The 6759-nt window shown below is 48.9% G+C and overlaps 1 long non-coding RNA gene across 1 annotated transcript; it reads right to left on the bottom strand.

Annotated features, from left to right (window-relative positions):
* Window positions 1-3205: 3205 nt before the first annotated feature.
* On the bottom strand, window positions 3206-6466 carry LOC142924295 (uncharacterized). Its single transcript, XR_012941480.1, has 4 exons — window positions 6278-6466; window positions 4969-5209; window positions 4229-4364; window positions 3206-3834 (listed from the first exon to the last, which is right to left on the bottom strand). It is a non-coding gene; the product is annotated as an uncharacterized LOC142924295 (long non-coding RNA).
* Window positions 6467-6759: the final 293 nt, after the last annotated feature.

Below are 6759 nucleotides of genomic sequence, written 5' to 3' on the forward strand. Positions count from 1 at the left end.
TCCGAGTACTCACTCAGGAGGTATAGTGGTAAAACAGTGGAGGAAAAAAAAGCATTTTTTTTTTATTTGCCCTTGTTGAATGATAGAGTCGATACACACAGCAAGCGAGATTAAGAAAGCGCATCGGAAGAAATACCGGAGGAGAGAGAGAAGACAATTGCTTGCTGCAGAAGGAAAGGCATTCCTACCGAGGGAGACAAGTTGACAAAGATTTTGATCATGGGAACCGGTGGCGTGGCTCGATCTTCCCTATGTGCGCAACACGCTACCGAAGGAAAACAGAAAATCCTATTCAAAGGCTAAAATAAGCTCCATTTTTTGTATAAGAGCCCGATAAACAATAACCCCATCCATAGACTGAGGAAGAAAGGGAAGAGCCTGAACAAAGGGGAGGAGATTACGACGGAGATGGGTTGGAGGTGGAGAGAAGGGGAGAGGGGAGGCCGTAAAGGCAGCTGCACATTCAAGGAAAGCGGTGTAGAAAGAGTTGAACGGGGACATGGAGACAGCAGAGACAAGGGTGGAGAAAGAGGAAGAGAGGATCTTTCAGTGCTCGCTACAGGAAACCCACAAAACTGAATTTCCTAAACTCGTGTCGCCTCCGTGACAGCAGCACCACGAACGCCACAGACTCACGCTCCCCAAATCGACAATACCATCTCCATTGCCGACCAGCCACGAGATGGTTGCTCTCAACACCTCGGTCGTGGTGTAAGCAGCAAAAGACTTCCGGCTGGTGAGCATCCGGCCATTACGAGGGTTGGAAAGAAACTGAAGCACGGGGCGACTCCCACAACCTTCGGGTATTTCCAAACTGGATGACGTCTTGGGATGAAGCTAGAAGTAAGCCAAATCTGCACTCAATAAATGGGACAAAGATTCCAGAGAAGCCTCCAGAAATGTCACAGGAGGCTCGGGTGTGAGAAACCAGACTCCATGTGGGGTCCTCCAGACCTTTGCCCTCCAGTTCATCAACATTTGTAAAAGCAGGACGTCTCAAAGGTACGTAGCATGGGTGAGGTACGAGGTTGAGAACCACGTTCCGAGATTAGGCGCTTTGACAGGTTGGGGTCCGAGTAAACTTTTAATGGAGCTCACCCTACGACATTACAGATAGAAGGATAGTGTGCCGGCACAATCCGGACACCCTGCTACACCGAAACAATCTGCTGCATCAAACTCCCTGGTACAGCTAAACACTGGCACGATTGCGCTCAAATACACACAAACTCTCGCTCGGCCAGTTGGTACACAGGTTGTCAGTTGTGGGGGATGCGGGCCCCCGGCTCCCCCCCTGGGGGAGGGCTGATCTCGAGAGGGCTGCGGGCTCCGGACTCCTCGCTCGAGTGAGAGCAGCCGCTACTCGACTCCTCGCTCGCGGTGAGAGGGCTGCCGCTCTCCGGCTCCTCTCCTCGCGCCGCAGCCCCTCGGGTCCGCGGGTCCTGTTTGTGGGGCATAGCTCGGGGCTGGCACGTGGCTGCCTGGAATCAATCCGTCGCTTCTCAGCCACTCAAACGCGACGTCTCCGCTCACACAACCCCGCGCACCACTCACACGAACTAAACGGGGGGTCAGGGGTCAGAGGGCAATGACGTCCTTCGCACACGCGTTGCCGCCGATGCCGGGCAATGGAGATTGTTTAAAGGGCTGCGGGGCGGGGATTTGGAGTCGGTTTTAGAGCGACACACCAATCGCACGCGCGGGACGGGGGGGTCGGGGGTTAGAGGGCAGGGACGTCACTCGTACACGCATAGCCGATTGGGGGGCTGTATGGGAGGTTATTTAAAGGGCTGTGGGGGCGGATATTCGGGATTGGTGTTAGCCCGCAGTCACGAAAGCTTTAAATCGAAATTTATGTTAAGTGTAATGTGTTGGTGTTAATAAATAGTGTTGCCTCCCAAGAAGTTGTGTGCGCCTATCTCAGCCCATTACATATAAGTGTAGATGTGATTATGTAATTCTTGTGTTCATACAAGTGTAGTGACACAGCGCTGACTGCTGTCCAGCAGCGGCAACTGCAGTGGAAAGTTTGCACACACGCCGTTGAGCATATATACGGGTGTGCCGGCCGGGCAGAGGAATTGGGGCAAGGGTCATGGAAGACCTCATAGGGAAGCCTCTGGAACCCTCTGGTCGGTTCGAGAAGGGAGGCGTGGATAGGGCAGAGCCAAGCCGCACCGAGTAGAATATAGAATATAATATAAGCAGCGGAGAGCGACAGCTCCGGGCTGCCGGTTCTGGGAGTGGACTCGTCTCGACGTCGCTGTCGTTGCCACCGCATTCGCCCAATCATTGCGTGGCCAGACAGTCGTTGGCCTTCTCGGTCGACGCCGTCGGTGCAACACGGACAGGGTCGTGTCTAGGCCGGGCTCTATGGCAACGTGGTCGAGAGAGTGAGGCCGGAGTTGGTGTGAACAAGATAATAAAGAGACGATGTCTCCTGCAACTACCTCGTCTCCGACAGTGTGTGCGACACACACCACACGTCGGAAGGAGAACACTTCACAAGTATAAATGCTGCCTGTGTCAGTCGAGTCACATTTGCTCTAATTTATTTTGATGGTGACCTAAGACAGGAGAAGCAAAATGCACTTCTTCAGGAAGTGATATTTTTTTCATAATGCAGAGGCTGTGCCTGATACACATCTTTCACGTGTTGTTTGGCAACCCTGGTGCCCAGTAAACGCCATATGGCCAGATCTTTGCATTGAATTCCAAGTATTAATTCCTCCATACTTGTGCACAGTTGAGTTTTTATTCCATTCCCTTCATGAACCATGTTTTTGAACTTTACATCATAGTAAGATAGTACATGCCGATGAATAATTAATAGATGCTTGAAAACATCTATCCCCCACCATCTGCCTGTGTTTGGCCTAAAACCCAATCACCCAGAATGCCCAAATTCACCTTACATACTCTAGGAATGTAAGCAGGTTAATGCCTGTATATCCATCACAATCATCACTCCCAAATGTGAAGACATGTCACGAGACTCGCTGACTTTTCTTAAAATACTTGAGAAATACAAATCATAGCTGAATATTTTCAATTCCATGTGTATAAGCCTTTGTCTCAGATTTATTGTAAAATAAATATACATGTACAATATAAACATTCAAATATCAGAAAATATTTAATGTATGTTGAATTTCTTTCACACTGTACATAACCAACCATGCTAAACAAGACATGATAAAAACAATCCAAGTCATGGGTTGCATACAATATGCAACTTTGGTTTATTGATTACAAATTACATAAAAGGTTCTGAAATTTTACAATACAGGTATAGTGCAATCTAAATAAGCAAATGTACTTTTACAGTGATTTCCCAAATGTTTATAACTACACAAATACTAGCATGTATGTTCCCAATAAAGTAGTCTCCTTCCAAAATGGCTAAAACCAAAATTAGTTTAGTTGTGCTCACAATATTGTTCACATATCCGTTCTATTTCAAGTGACATTTGAGTCTGTATGGATTTGCTGTGCAAAATACTGCTGCAACCATTCAATAACTCCAACCCTGAACGAACTTTATCACATTTTTCCAATACTTTGTTGTGGCACTTCCATTAACAGGGCAATTACTGTGCCCCATGGGCCCCACAAGTTCACAAGTAATTGCGATTCACACCACAGCACCTGAAGTACCATTGATGTTTAACAACCATGAATTAGCAGGACCAAGCGAACGTATCCTTCTGAGTAGAAACCTCGACCACCGCCATAAAATGCTTTCGGGCTTTCTACATCACGGGTAGTCAGCCATCCTTGTTCTCCTTGATGGTGTCAACCAGCTCTTTCAGACGCGACAGGTGGTACACGGCCCTGAGAAGAGACACGATTGAGAGAAAATTACTTGGTTGACTTATTATCAAGGTGGAAGCCAGAAAAATCTCACCAAGTCTCAGGAGGGTTTGGCAGTGATATTTTGCAAATTTCATCAGCGAGTGGTATGTGAGAGGAAAACGGAGAACCCGGTGAAAACAGAGGGAGTAAAATGCAAAACTCCGGATATAGATTCAAGATTCCATTGCCGTATTACTAACTCCTGGTTACCTAGCAGCCAAAATCTATAATATATGCTATTTCAAAACAGTCTCCCATCCAAGTAATAACCAGGCTTACCTGCTTAGCTTATAACATTCAAAATCTGACATCATACTTAGAGGCGGTGCAGCCTCTATGCTGTGCGTGAGTGTGGATATAAAGATAAATTCACAATGGCGTGGAGGGGTTTTCCCAGGGACGATCAGCCCCTAGAAAGACGTCCGTGTTGAAGCTGCCCGGGGAGGGGGCCTCCAAGCCGGGGGAGTCCAACTCCATGTGCGCCCTGCTCAGCAGCTCCTCCAATGAGGCTGTGCATCAAGAATCACGCATCGCACGTCACAACCACATGGGTGGCCGCTCAGCCGTCTCTGTGAGAAAAGACTGAATATGTACCTGAAAACATATGAAATGTCATCTGCTATATACAGACTATATATATATACACACACCTAGGGATCTATTGTCCTCTGACACGGGCTCCTCGTTGGCTACATTCGTAAGGCCGGAGATATCCAAAACTTTGAGCCACTCTGGGTACTTTGGTCTGCTTTGCGGGCTCTGAGCGGCACCTGCTCTCTTTGTGCTGGTATCCGTCTCGTGGCTGCTGGTCTGGGAGTCCACATCGCAGTCACGCAGCCAGGCCGGGTACCTGAGCTCAGGAATGCTCGTGATCCCCGACACATCCAGCTTATCCTTTTGGCTTGTCAACCACCTGAGATAGGTACTTGTCGCACAGCCGCCGTTCGGCAAGTGCTCACGCCTAGTTGCTTCACTGCTCCATAAGTACAACAAAACATTCGTCTGGTTAGAAAAGAAATAATTTTCGGGCTTTGCCGACAAATTTAATGGCATCACGGCCTTGTTGCTTCTCGCTGTTGAGCTCAACCGTTTAGTTGGCTTATTGCCCCTCACCAATGATGCGCCGAAGCTGTGCGCGGTGACCCCGAGAGATGACCGCTTGCCTCTGTGCGACACTGTGAGGTCTCGGTGGGCGCCAGGCGAGCGGAGCAAGGACTTGGAGGAACCGTCAACTGGCGCCGCTAGGAGCTGGTCCGTGGTTAGACTGACCGTCGGGCTATGAGCCACGACCGCTGCAGCGCAGCAGTGAGGCTGCACGTGCCCGAGATGAGGTCCTCCACAAGCAGCATGCCACCTGCAATGTAAGACCCACAGACATTTTACTGGTACACAATGAATTTGCTCTCCCCTAGATTCCTTGACCCCTGAACGGCAATCCTGCAATGTTGCCTTACTTTGCACCATCAGTAACTAATGATGTTATCCGTTTGTGGAGTTTGTGAGAATATGGGATAAATCAGTGCATGAGCTGTTATTGTTTAAACTTCAGATGTGTTCAGTCTAGGATCTGCAAATTTTGACACAAAGGTTGGAGGATCACTTAGATTTCACAAACTTTACAAACTCGATAATCAGTGAAGTTGCTGGAAGATGACAGGAGAAAGAAATGCATGCACCGACCTATCTGTTCAGACCTATGCTATCCTCTCATATGCGTGTGCTTACTGTGGATAGTTTTCTCTGACATAAAATGAACTCATTAATGGAATTTGCCAAGCATCCCAGTGTGGGACTCTCACGAAAATGTATCTTTAGACCTTATTAAGGGTTTTTTTTCTAGGGGAATTACATTACATTCATGATAGCATAGCATAATTGACAAGCACCCAGTACAAGCAAAAAAAATGGGGTTCTCCTCTCCAATTATCCCCCATCCAGTCAACTAGCTTCGATACCTTATGAGACCTCCTTTGCCAGTAACAAGATATAGTAATAGGTTTTTACCCTTTTATCTGGCACAAAAACTGACACTTTTATACAAGGGATCATGTTTGCGATAACCACAACGCAAGTAGTCAAAATGCAAACAAGAAGACACTAAGAATAAGAAGACGCCTTTTGGCGTCTTCTGGTCCAACACCAGTGGAGACTGGGATCTCAGAAAAGCCGTCTCGGGTGTGGACCAATCAAATTCAAGGACAGTGCATATTATCAGTTGTCTTTTTTGTTTGCATTTTGACTACTTGTGTTGTGGTTATTGCAAACATGATCCCTTGTATAAAGGTGTCAGTGTTTGTGCCAGATAAAAGGGTAAAAACCTATTACTATAGCTTCGATACCATTGCACCGCCTGCACACTCGATAGCCACTCGAGTGCAAGCACCACGGAGCGATTCCTCGCGTGGCGAGAGGCGCAACCCACCCTCATCCACACTGTGCATCCTCCTCTCCTCCGCGCGTCTCCGCTCCGCCATGCTGCGCGGTGCTGTGCTCTGCACGTATCCTGGGTAGCGGTGACGCACAGATTCCGCTCTGCTCAAAGTCCTCGATGTAGGCGTCCAGCGCACCGCTCGCCTACGAGCAGCACTGCTCTCCGCACACCACAGGGCTGCGCTAGCCCCCGCTTCCGGTCCGGAGCAGCGTGCTGCCCAGGCTGCCGCGAGGGCTTGTGTCCGTCACCGTGCTGTCGCCCGAAGGGCTGTTTGTCTCACCACCGTTGCAGTTCATTTTGTACGATTTGGGATGCCCGAACCGGATGGGGCCAGGGAGAGGAATCGCTGTGGCTACCAGGTCACCACTGGTCCTGGTATGGGGGGCACCATGAGGAGCTGCTGTGTGCGGAAAGTGGGTCCGCTGTCGCAACGCGATCGCATGGGCCAGTGTCGACCACTTCGCGTTAGGTCT

This window comes from Petromyzon marinus, chromosome 11, assembly GCF_048934315.1.
Source record: "Petromyzon marinus isolate PM22_M1 ecotype Great Lakes invasive population chromosome 11, UKy_Petmar_22M1.pri1.0, whole genome shotgun sequence".
NCBI classification, from domain to species: Eukaryota; Metazoa; Chordata; class Hyperoartia; order Petromyzontiformes; family Petromyzontidae; genus Petromyzon; species Petromyzon marinus.